Here is a 13,300-nt window from a genome sequence, read left to right on the forward strand (position 1 = left end):
ATTAGCCACACAGGCTGACCCCTTCCATAGGGCTTGAACACACGATTGTGTGAGTCACACGAGTTGCCACACAGCCATGGGTAGACCGTGTCGATTTCACGAATTGACACTCTGAACTGCGGGAAAACACGATTTTTAGGATTTTCAGGCATTTTAAGACGTATATATGACAATAATAAGAAGATAGGAGTGAGCTGTCATAGAATATTTAAGAAAACAACCCGAAAAAACACCATTAAAGCCAATTCTGAAGCAGATTTCCATCAATATTGAATACTCTCAGTTGATTTCTTAGAAAGCCATCATGAGTTTCTTTGTTTCTTGTGGTTATATTGTATCTTGGATGTTTCTATTTTCAAGTATGAATTAATTTTCTAAATACCTAGGGGAGATGAACCCTATGATGAATTATGTCGTATGATTTCTATTTTACGCAATAAATACTTAGATATTGTTCTCAATTATGTCCGCTTAATTCTTGGTTTAATATTTCTACACTATTGATCCATATTTGATGTGCTTAAATCAGAGGAGGAATAGACCCTGTTTAGGAGTAGATCTTGCATAATTGAGTGGAGTTGCATGTAACCCTAGAAATAGAACGACATAAATCTACCAGATTAGAGTCAAATCTAATTGGGGAATCCATAGCTCGAGTTAATGCGATAATAGGGGTTTTAATTAGACATAAATTTCAATTAATCAACCTAGAGTTAGTTGCTCTTACTCTCAAAAGAAGTATTAGCATAATTTAGGAATTTCTACGAATCAAGATCCTAAGTAAAGAAATTGCGTAATTTAGATTGATAGTAACAAATGAAATCTAGGCGAATTCTTTCATTAGTATTGTTTCGCTTATTGGTTATTATTCGATTATTTTCCTGATTTGTTATTTGTTGTGTTCATTTTTAATTAATTTAGTTAATTTTAGTTTTAATCAATCACTCGAATTTATCGGTTAAATAATTGAAAGACGATAATTACTAGTACTTTTAGTCTTCGTGGGAATAATATCTGTGCCCACCATAGTTATACTATTAATTGATAGGTATACTTACCTTAATCAAATTTTAGTTAGTTTACTGACGCGTCAACTTGATAGTAAGAAAATTTTGAAAACTTGTTTAAATTTAATTCTAAGGTAGATTTCTTTTTCTCACAAATTTATTTTAATTTGATTCCTAATTATAATTCTAAGGTTTGGTTCAATCCTTAACACTATGTTTAGGTAAATAAATGTAAAGAAAAGGAATGGAAAGAAAAGAAAAGAAGAGGAAAGGAAATGAGATATATTTATTTTGTTTAACTAGTTAAAATTCATAAAGTAAATGGCTTTTTATTATCTTTGTTTAATTAAACCATAGAAAGTTAAGAAAATAATTATTTATAATATTTTTTTCCAATTATATTATTCTTATAAATTAACTTAAATAAAATGTTAACAAGAAAGATTATCTTAGCCCAGAGTGATCCCCCACTACCAAAGTGGAGACACCTTTATCTCGTCAGCTCCTTACCGCTCCGTGGGGCTACTTGAAAATGATATTTTGTATCTTGAAGGAAACATTACTTTCGTTTCTCCAACTTTTTACCCAAATTGGGATAATTAAAAACTATAAGTAAAAGATATTCACCTCTCTTTACTCTCTTTGCTTTCCCTTACTTTCCTTCCCTTGTTTTTATTCAATCCAAACTATGTATATGGTGGGAGGGCTTGACCCATATATATATTTTTTCCAAATTTATTTTCCTTTTTAAAATTTTCTAGTTTGAATTACAATGTTTTTTTAAACCAGACCTTTGATTGAATCAATCAGGCTACCAGTTATTGGTTCAACCAGTTTAAAGTAAATGATTATTAAAAAATTTAAAAATAAAAACTAGTTCAACGAATTTTTAACCCGATTCAATTATTTTGTACCAATTTACAAGTCAATTGATTTTATACTTTTAAACGAACTGATTCTTAATCTAACCAATTGGATTAGCTGTTGATGTATTTATTCTTGTTGATGTTATTTAAAATTATTTAGTTAGATATTTTAAAATTTTATACTGCTTTATTTGATAGGTTAAATATGCATATTGATATTGTTTATGTATTGAAAAGAAAATGTTGAAACATGAATGAGTGACATCATCTATTTTGATAGGTTGGAAATATATTATTACATTTTGTTGGATTTTATTTCCATTTATATTTAAGCTCTCTCAATTTTTTATCCTAATTCAAATTATATATATACAAGATAAAAGGATCTTCCTCCTATTCACACGTACTCACCCATACTCTTTATTTTTTCTCATTTTACAAAAATGGTTTAATTTCAGTTTTAGTCTTCTATTATACTTAAATTTGAAATTTAATCATTATACTTTAATATCTAACATAATTTGGTTCTATATTTTCATAATATTATTAATTACTTCAAATAATTAATATAGCTAAAATTTTATTCAAATGTTACCTAGTTATATATAATTTGAATATTAGAGATAGACACATTTTTAACATTATAAGACAACGGTAAAATTTCAATTTTGACCCTATGCTATGCTAAAACTTGGATTAAATCCATATACTTTAACTTTGACATAATTTAGTCCTACTTTTATAATGTCATTAATTAGTCTAAATAGTTAATATTTTAATTATTTCAATTACAATGTTGTAGCCATTTTTTAAGAACACTATTCCAACAAAAAATTATTCTATCATAACGAGTTCGAATGCATGTTTTTAAGAGAAAAAATCACATAATTTCAACATAATTATTTATTACATCATTACTAAGCGGTAAAAGGTCACACCATTGAATTTAATCGAAGAATTTTAATGGTGGTAACAATTGAACCTGAATTTTTAGTTTAGAAAAGTAAATGAACTAAATTCTGAAAAATAAAATAAAGAGACTAAATTTGTAATGTATGAAGTGTATAGGGACTTAAATCATATTTTAACCTTCAAATCTTTATTCTATAGTTGGATACAAACAAATAATCAACCCATTTCAAAATGCCACACAAGTGAATGATAACAGTGATAACAATTAGATCTAAAATTTTAAATTAAAAAATAAAGAGTTTATATCTTTAAAAATTCAACATTTAGAGGTTTATTTTGTAAATGGTAATCTAAAATAAAGTTTGAATCCACCCATGTTATCAATTAATCAATCAAGTCGTTGCCCTAACATAACATTTCATTGGGTATAAAAGTTTGAAAAATTATTGTGATTTAAGATGTAAACAAAAATTTAAATAATAATAATACGCAAGTGATTAGTTGACTTCATTCATAATTTTGTCCCATATAGACCATTCGCATTCTCACTACATTTTATTTTTAGTTTAAGTTTTATGTTGTGACAGTATGGTCTTATTTTAGATATATTGTGTTAATCAATATAATTATATTTTATAATATTCCTAAAACAAAACGACTCAAACAAATAGAAAAGTTCTTTTGTTGGTGTTTTTTTTGGGATAAGCCCTAAAACTTTGATCGGTAGTGTACAAGCCCAAATTGTCCGGCCCACTAAAAAATCAAATATACAGGCCCAATAACCCTAAACCTGGCCCAACTAGCAACCCCATACCCCAAACCCTAATGGCAGCCTCCAGCAACTCCAGCCGCCGCACAAAGCGGGCCAGAATCCTCCCTCCGCGCGATTTGCGCCTCCACGAGCGTGAGCACTCCCCAACAGTACCCATACCTGCGAAAAAAACTGGAAAATGGAAGAAAATGCAGCAATAACAGAAAATATTTCTTTGATTTTGCATTTTTTCTATATTTTTCGGTTATATATAAACCGATTTGTAAAGAGAATAGGGGAATTTTTTTTTACCTGTTGATTTTCGGATATAAAAGGTTTTTTGAGTTCTTGATTTCTAGAGGCGGTTATTTTTATTTTCATTTTATTTTCGTTTTATTTTTGCTTAATACAAAAAGGAAAAAGAGAAAGGTGATTTACCTGGTGCCGTCGGGGCCCGTGCCGTCGCGGTGACCCCTCTCCGTCGCAATCGGAGGCCAAGGGGTGGCCTAGTGGTGGCGGCGCACAAATGGGTTTAAGAACCCTAGCAGAGCATCTGCTCTTTTTTTTTTTATGAGGGTTTTTTTTCCTGTTTCATTCTTTTAAAATGATTTTTTAAAAGGAAAAACTGTTTTAATAATAAAGATAAAACGGCGCCGTTTTGATGGCCAGATCCGCGCGGTGACCCGGAGGGGAGGATCCGCGTGTTCTGGCCGAATGGGGTATTTTCGCAATTAGTCCTTCTGATTTTATTTTTATTTTAATGCAGTACTTCATGTTTTTTCAATTCTGCCACCAGATTTCGCGCCTGTTTCAATTCGGTCCATGGACCAGGTTCGCAGATTTCATTGAAACGGCGCCGTTGGATCCAAATGGGCATATTTCCTTTTGGGTCCTCCTGTCGTGACGCGCATTTCAGATTGATCCTTTCTCGTTTTTTAATTCGGCCCTTAAATTCAATTTTTCTTCATTTTAATCCTCAATCTGTGATTTGAGGGTTTTTTTTATATGTTTTTAATTTGTTTTTTTTATTGCATTATAGTATTAGTTGTTATTTATTATTGTTATCATTTTTATACGTGTAGTTTTCACATAATATACTTTGCATTTCACGTCTACCTATATACTATATACTTATGTTTCTTTCATTTTTTTATTTCTATATGTATATACATATACTGTTATATTTTAAGCCTTTTACTTTTGTAAATAAACTTCTAGATTTTTTATATATTATCCTTCATTTTTTTATAAATACATATCCACATGCATATCTTTATACCTTTATTTTATTTTCAATACATGCATTTTTTTATATATCCCATTTCATCTTTTATGTGTATCTTTGTACATATCGTTAAATATATGTGTACACATATTTGTAAATTTAATTATATAGTGTACTTGTATATATACTTGTGAATATTTATTCATATTTGCCTTAAACTAGAGTATTTGTTTCATGTTATGCCTTAACCTTTTTTTAGCATCTCTTTTAAAACATCTATTTTGATTTTCTCAAAGTATTTAAATCATCCTATTTTATAAATTCCAAAATATTTGGCATTCATGATTCTCGTGAAAGATCGTGTCCTAACTTACTGGATCGCGATTATTTTTTGATGAATTTAGAAAGCCAAATATTTGTTTTGCAATAAATTTACAAATTTTAAATAAAAGCTTATTTTCGGGAATTCAAAATGTTGGGTCCTAACTTACTGGTCATGACATTTTCTTCTCGAAATAAGAATTTTCAAAAGCAAAAGGCAATATTCGGGTATTTTGAGGATTAAAAAACATTGTGCCCTAACTCACTGGGTGTGGTGTTTTATTTCTTTGAAATAAGAATGTCTTATTATTTTGATTTATTCATGAAATAAAAAGTTTTCTTTTAAAATCTTTTCAAATTTTCGACATCAAGGCATTTTAAAAAAAATCAATTTGGTACCAATTTTGGGCGTTACGAGGGTGCTAATCCTTCCTCGTGCGTAACTGACTCCCGAACCTGTTTTCTCAAATTTCGCAGACCAAAATTATTTTTAAGGTGGGCCGACCACACCTTAATAAAGGATCGGTGGCGACTCCAGTTTTGTTTTTTTATTAGTCGAAACTACAATTTTTGCTTTCAAAAAACGGTTCCGACAGGTAGGATGGAAAGAAAATTGGAATGATGAAAATTTGTAATGGTAGAAAATTAGAAGGATGGAAAACATAATTTTTCTTTTCGTAGCTATGCTTGGTAGGAGAGATGAGAAATTGGAAAGAAATGATAGAGTTGAAAAATGAAAGGAAAGAAAATAAAACATTTGAAAAATACATCATTTTGAATTAACATGCATATCTCTGTTATTTTCTCTCCTCTCATCATTCCGATTTGAAAGGATTGATTTTTATAGGATGGAAAATGATCATCTCTTTTCTTTTCTCTCACTTTTCTTCTCAACCAAATACATTCAAATTTTATTTTCTTTCCACTTTTCCATTCACTCCTCCCATCCCTCCACTTTTTCACCCAACCAAGCACACCCTTAATGTTTACATTTTTTATTTTTTTATTGCAACTAAATTTGACCCTCAACCTTTTAAAATAGTCAATTTTGATCATCAACCCTTCGAAAAAAGTGTCGAATTGATTTTTTTAATAGAAATACTAATTAAAATATTAAAATTTTAAACATGGTAGTCTACATGGCAATCTACATGTACTTTATGCTAATTGTTTTGAATTTTTATGAGCTTTTTTTTAATAAATTGTAAATTACTGTTAACATGACATCAAGACAAATAGTACTATGTTCGCATGAAGTGCACGTGAATTGATATGTGAGTTGCCACGTTAACATTGTTAAAAAATAGATGTTTAATTAGCGTTTTTGTTAAAGAAAAACAATTTGACTCCCAATGACCAAATTTAATTAAAAAAAGAATGAGCCAATTTGACAAAAAATATAAACATCGAGAACTAAATTTATCATTATATTTTTTTGAAGCTAAATTTAAGGAAAAGTCGGAATTAGTAGTTGAAAAAAAGAAAAGAGAAAGTGGGTTTTGATGATAGCCTTATCCAATAAAAAAAGCAAAAAAGTTGAGCCGTCCTATCGTTTTTCTGGGTTGTATCATATTGGCAGATAAGTTATCGTAGGAGCAGATTTCACATGCACCATAATACTAGATTTGGCTTTTCCTCTAATTTAATTTTGAAAATAGATATGAAATGAAGTCGTGCGATGGCATGTGCAGTTTCAAGTTTGTCGTTATCCTAGTCCAAATTCATGGCTGTCATTTGCACGGCGTTGAAGTCAGAGACACATTGCTTTACTGTCATATTCTAATCTGCCTACAAGGTTTCGGCTAGTTGTTTGTTGTTCAATGTTTTCTTTCCCACCATGACCATGTGATTCAAACTAACGCACAACTTTATTCTGTACCCGTTTCAGGAATCAAGAAAGTTCTTATAGTTTTGGGAATTAAAAGAAAAAACAAATTAAGCCCAGTTGGTTAGGTCACTAACATGTCTTTCTGGGTGCGAGATGGGAGGTCTCAATGAAGTCATTTGTTATTATATCATGAGCTTCATCCATAAAAGCCCATAACACAATTCTGTATATTGTAAGAGTGTGTGTTGAGAGCCTTAACGGAAATAGTTGGGATGCGCCTTGGATTCTTGAGTGGTGAACATGGGTGATGGCAGAGTCACATGTGATTTATAGGAAAGGAGGGCACTCACTCAATTACCGTATGGGGAATGTGACCAAATACAAAGGATATATTATATATACAAATCAACATATGATTCGCGTTCTTTGCATTAGAATTAGAATTAGAATTCGTTTATTTAAAAAATAAATAAATTATTTCTTAACAAAATAAATTGATAATTCTATTAAAAATTTAATTTATTTTACTTGAATTAATCTTTTCACGTCCACATGAAATATACATGACATACTACGATTCATTATTTGAATCTCTGTTAATCAAGTCAACACTTAATAGTAAATGTCGAAACCACCATTTTGAAAATAAAAATTTAGTTGTCGATTTAAAAATAACAAAACTGGAGTCGCCGCCGATCCTTTATTAAGGTGTGATCGGCTCACCTTAAAAATTATTTTGGTCTACGAATTTTGAGAAAACGAGTTTGGGAGTCGGTTACGTACGAGGAAGGGTTAGCACCCTCTAACGCCCAAAATCGGTACCAAATTGATTATTTAATGTCTTAGTGTCGATGGCTAAAAAGAATTTAAAACAATTCAAATAATGAAATCTGAAAAGGATAATCAATTGTTCAAGTCATGTAAAGAAATCGAGTCCCAATACGTTAGGGTACAATTTCTCAAAATTCCCGAACTTTGAATATCACTTTGGTTTTATGCGAAAATCTTCATTTTGAGAAGGTAATATGACATGCCCAATACATTAGGACACAACAAGTTAAGTTCCCAAAAATGATTTTTTGTACTCATGCATTTTGAATAAAGAATATTCTCGGTTATTTAAGATCAACAAAGAAAATCGAAACCCAATACATTAGGGCTCAATTTCCTCGAAAATCCCAAACTTTGAATATAGCTTTTATTCAAAAAAACTTTGAATCAAGAGAAAAATGATTTTGATATATTGACAAAACCAAAATATATTTCCCAAAGGGTATGTTGAAAGTCAATGTACGATATGAAACGAATATTTTAATTTAAATTGTGTATATATGTATTTACAATATATATATATATATATATATATATATATATATATATATATATATATATATATATATATACATACAAGCACATACAAGTAAAAATTAAAAATATGTATACATATATTTAACATACATATACAAGTATACATATAAAAGTAATGGAATATATCAAACAAAAATTAATAAATAAAAAAACGTGTATATATGTTTATGAAAATCGTGAAAATAAAATAAAAGTATAAGAGTATGCGCATGGGTATATATTTACAAAATAAAAGAAATGTATAAGTATATATAAATATATAAAATATAAAGTATATAAAAGTTTTAAAAAATAATAATAAAAAGAACATATATAAAACGTATGTATATAGGCATATATATATGAATGTAAAAATTATGGAAATAAAATAATATATATAAAACAGAAGCACACGTATATAAAAGCCTAAAATATATATATTAAATATGCATAGATATGATATATCAAATATACGAATGTATATGTATAGAAAATATGATAATAATAATGATAGTAAATAATGTAATAATAATAGTAATGGAAATAATAAATAAAAACAAAATTAAAAACGAATTGTAAAAAAAGAAAAAGAAAAACAATAAATGTAATTAAAACGAAATGAAGGACTAAATTGCGATGCGCATTATATGAGGGGGGTCAAAATGGAAATAATCTGCCTCCCTAAAACGCTGCACAGCAATAAGGACCAATTTGAACCAAAAATAAAATATGTGGCCCAAATTTTAAAAAACAAAACAGGTTTTAATTGAAACGCATTGCAAAAGGGAGAGACCAATTGCACAAATGGCCTAATTTAACGAAACGAGTGGATCCCTCGGGTCGGATCGGGTCAACGCGCGGGTCCTCTTCCCCTAAAACGACGCCGTTTTGAAAATGCTACTTAAACCAAATTTTTTCCTTTAAAATTCTGATAGCCCATTTAAAAAAAAAAACTAAATGCTGCCCCTTATTTGCTCTGCTAGGGTTTCTTCAACCCTTTTCTTTGCGCCGCCATCGTTCAAGAACCCCCCCGCGGCTTCAATCGTCGTCCTAGCCTCCGATCGAGACGGAGGAAGGAGCAGAACGAGACAAGGTAAGGTCAGTTTCTCTTTTCCCCTCTTCTTTATAATTTCGCATGCACAAAAATAAAATAATATAAAAAACAGAAAACAACTTCTAATAATCACCTTAAAAACTGAAATTTACTCGGTTCTCTCTTGATTTTCTGTGTGTTTTTACACTGAATCCCCTTTTACACTGAAAATATTGGCCTTTTATAGCCGAAAATGGAAAAGAAAAATACATCCAAATAAATCTATTCGGTTGTTTGTTGGCCCAATTTTTGCTCTTCTCTTTCGCTTGCTGCAGGTACATGCTTGAGGAGCGGCATTTGTGGAGGTGTGGCGTGCGTAGAGGAGCGCGAAGAGGCAGCAGTTGCGGCGCTAGATTGCTGGTGGCCGCTTAGGGTTTTCTGAGATTTTTTGTTTGGGTTAATGTTTGGGCCATTTTAGGTTTAGTTGGGCCTGATGTATATTTATTTGGGCCGGGCATATTTGGGCTTATACAGCTGCCCCTCTTTGCTCGTTGTCGTGTAACGGGAACATAGCAAAGACTACAAAGCCCAATTGTGTCCGGTCTTACTAAGCCTCGACTTCTTCAATGCTTCTCTTCTTCAGGTAGCCTCGTTCCATCCTACTGCATCTTCAGAGGTATAGGAACTGGTGCTTCAATCCACTCCTACTGTAATGTCGGGGAGATAGGATTCATACATTGTAGCTTTTCAAAAGAACAAAATTTGCTATCTTTAATCTGTTCCACTGCAGCTCCAGGGAGATAAGATTTATAGCTTCAACTTGTTCTGCTACAACTTAAAGATAAATCTTGATGCGATTTGCTCTACTGCAACTTCAGAGAGATGAGATCTGTGGTCTTAACCCACTCCATTGCAACTTCAAGGAGATAGGATTATTTTCTTCTGTCTACTCCACTGCAACTTCAGGGAGATAAGACTTGTATCTTCGATCTATTTCGCCAATATATGGGAAGACTAGATCTACTTTCTTCGATCTACTTTGCCCCCAATACATAGAGACAGGATCTGCTTTCTTCGATCTACTTCACGCTAATACATGAAGACAAGATCTGCTTTCTTCGATCTACTTCACGCCAATACATGAAGACAAGATCCGTTTTCTTTGATCTACTTCACGCCAATACATGAAGATAAGATCTGTTATCTTCGATCTACTTCACCACCAGTATGGGAAGATAAGATCTGCTATCTTTGATCTACTTCACGCCAATACATGAAGACAAGATCTGCTATCTTCGATCTACTTCACGTCAATACATGAAGACAAGATCTGCTTTCTTCGATCTACTTCGCCACCAGTATGGGAAGACAAGATATGTTTTCTTCGATCTACTTCACGCCAATACATGAAGACAAGATCTGTTTTCTTCGATCTACTTCACGCCAATACATGAAGACAAGATCTGTTTTCTTCGATCTACTTCACGCCAATACATGAAGACAAGATCTTTTTTCTTCGATCTACTTCACGCCAATACATGAAGACAGGATCTGTTTTCTTCGATCTACTTCACGCTGATACATAAAGACAAGATCTGCTTTCTTTCAACCTGCCCCACTGTTGCTCAGGGAGATAAGGCTTTATGATTTCACCGATCTATTTTCTATGGAGCATAACCTATATAATTCATCTTATGAACCTAATTATGCCTAATAGGATGTCATGAACAGAATGAATCAAATGCTCGTAACTAGACATGTATGAATGACATTTGGATGAATGCAGAATGTCATTTTCGAGAATGATCCCTCCTTATCACTTGGGTTATCACTACTCAAAGTTTATTAAAGTTTTATCACAAATGTGCTATAGCGCCTTTTTGCTCGGCTGGTGTCTCTAAAGAAACACTTGACCAGATTGCCCCCACTGTAAACCTTCAAGTTTGATCCACTGGGATGCAAAAATTTGTACCATCTTCCTTCCGTTGTAACCCAAGAGTAAAAAGTTTTGGCCTTTTCTCAATCCTCCACTATCACAATTCAAGGATGCAGAATGTGAAGCTCTTTTGTCATTTTCACCATTCCTAGGGAGTCATATTAAATGCTCACACAAGTGAAGAATTTTTTTCTCCAAGAATAACCTCTTCTTATTATTCGGTGATCATTGCTTGCTTGTTCATTTAAGCTTTGTCACCAACACGACATCTTGCCATTTTTCAATTAATGTTTTAGACAACAAAATTCAAAGGGATAATCTTAATTTAGACTCTTCCTTATTAGATTTCCAACCTTTGAACTTGGTACATTCTAAATAATAGTCCTGTTTGAGGTTCCTATATTATTTAGAAGCTTCTAGAGTAATATACAAAACTTCTCTTGTGGAAGTTTTATTAGTCCATCAATCATTATTTTAATGCAACATGCTTGCAAAAAGATCATGGATAAGAATAAAGCTGGTTTTGAACATAGCTCGAAATGAATAAATTGTCAAGGATAATAAAGATGGATAACAAAGAAATTGATTTAGGAATGCGTATCTTGGAATTGAATGAAGTGTTCCAAGAATAACAAAAATAGTATAAGGTTTAGGTGCCCTAGATATCACAGCTTGAACTTCTCTGTACAGACTTTCTGAAGACCATTCTGAGTTTAACATGTGTTTAGGAGATCTACAGTACTTTGTCGATGCCCCAAAATGTCGCCTACCCTTTCCTATTAATTCAGGGATAGCAAGACCACTGCATGCCCCATTCTGATCAGTATTTGAGCTACTCCAATAATCTCATGCCCTATTCTGATCAATATTTGAGCTACCCTTTTTGGCTTTTCAACTCAAATCCCCTTTGGTCTAAGGCGCCATTTGTGGGTTTTCACCTTAGCCTCTCCATTTTACTTTTCCATTTTTCAGTTTTCATTTTCACTTTTTCATTTTTCATGTCGTCATTTTTTACGACTCAAAGTGCCATTTGCAGGTTTTTACCTTGGTCAAGCGGAGTATTTCCTGACTGAACCTGAGTTTACAGGACTTTACAGGTTTATCATCCATCTCCTTCAAAATCAAAGCTCATTTGGAAAAGACCTTCTCTATAACATAAGGTTCTTCTCAATTTGGCATCCGTTATATTTTTTGTAGAGTGAGGATCTTTTTCAGCATTAGGTCGCCATCATGGAATTCTCTAGGACAAACCTTTTGCTATAGGCTCGCATAATTTATTTCTTGGTACATCTGACCCTGATGAATAGTTTCTAGCCTTTTTCTTCAACTAGGTTCAACTAATCGTATCAGGATTGGATCTTTATCCTACTTCAGCTCAGCTAAAATTCGAAGAGAAAGAATTTCAACTTCAATAAAAAACGTGATAAACTAGAAAGAGTGGCATTGCCCCGGTAGAGTTTCCATTGCACCATTCATGATATTCACCTTGAACATACTACAAATTTCTAGTATCATGCTGCTGTTCAAATTGCAATGACAGCGCTTAAACCAGGCACATCCTGGTATGACCAAGCAAAGGCATCTTTGAATGCTTAAGTAACCCAACAACGTCTTGCTTTGTTTTTTCGGTCATGCATGTTCTCTCAAGGTCACAGTCTCTATTGTCTCATTTGTTTCTCTTATTACTTTACCATCCTCAACAAGTCAGGAGATAAGCTACAATTTATGACATCTTCAAAGTCATGACATCCCTCTAAACACATGTCTCTCTCAAAAGGCGATTTTGAGTCTGTAGCAGCGTCACTCATGTCATTGATATTTGGGGACCCATAGTGGGTACCAAAGAATATACAAAAGAATGTATGAATAATATGAATGAATGGTTTGGCAGAAAAAATCCAAAAGAATAAAAAAAATCGTAAAGAATGAAAGAACATTTGCTCAAAAATGATTGCAATAATGTATTTCATTAAAATAATAATGTTCAGACGTGAGCCTATCTCACAAAGAAATTCTTATTGCTTCTAGGCTGAAAGCAACAAGTGTGTTCTGAACATTACTCTAACAGACTCTA

At 32.2% G+C, this 13,300-nt stretch overlaps 1 long non-coding RNA gene across 1 annotated transcript; it reads right to left on the reverse strand.

Annotated features, from left to right (window-relative positions):
* Positions 1–3,393: 3,393 nt before the first annotated feature.
* On the reverse strand, positions 3,394–4,136 carry LOC105787292 (uncharacterized). Its single transcript, XR_001131528.2, has 2 exons — positions 3,975–4,136; positions 3,394–3,716 (listed from the first exon to the last, which is right to left on the reverse strand). It is a non-coding gene; the product is annotated as an uncharacterized LOC105787292 (long non-coding RNA).
* Between the last annotated feature and the right edge of the window lie 9,164 nt (positions 4,137–13,300).

The sequence above is a fragment of the Gossypium raimondii genome, chromosome 1 (genome assembly GCF_025698545.1).
Source record: "Gossypium raimondii isolate GPD5lz chromosome 1, ASM2569854v1, whole genome shotgun sequence".
Lineage (NCBI taxonomy): Eukaryota > Viridiplantae > Streptophyta > Magnoliopsida > Malvales > Malvaceae > Gossypium > Gossypium raimondii.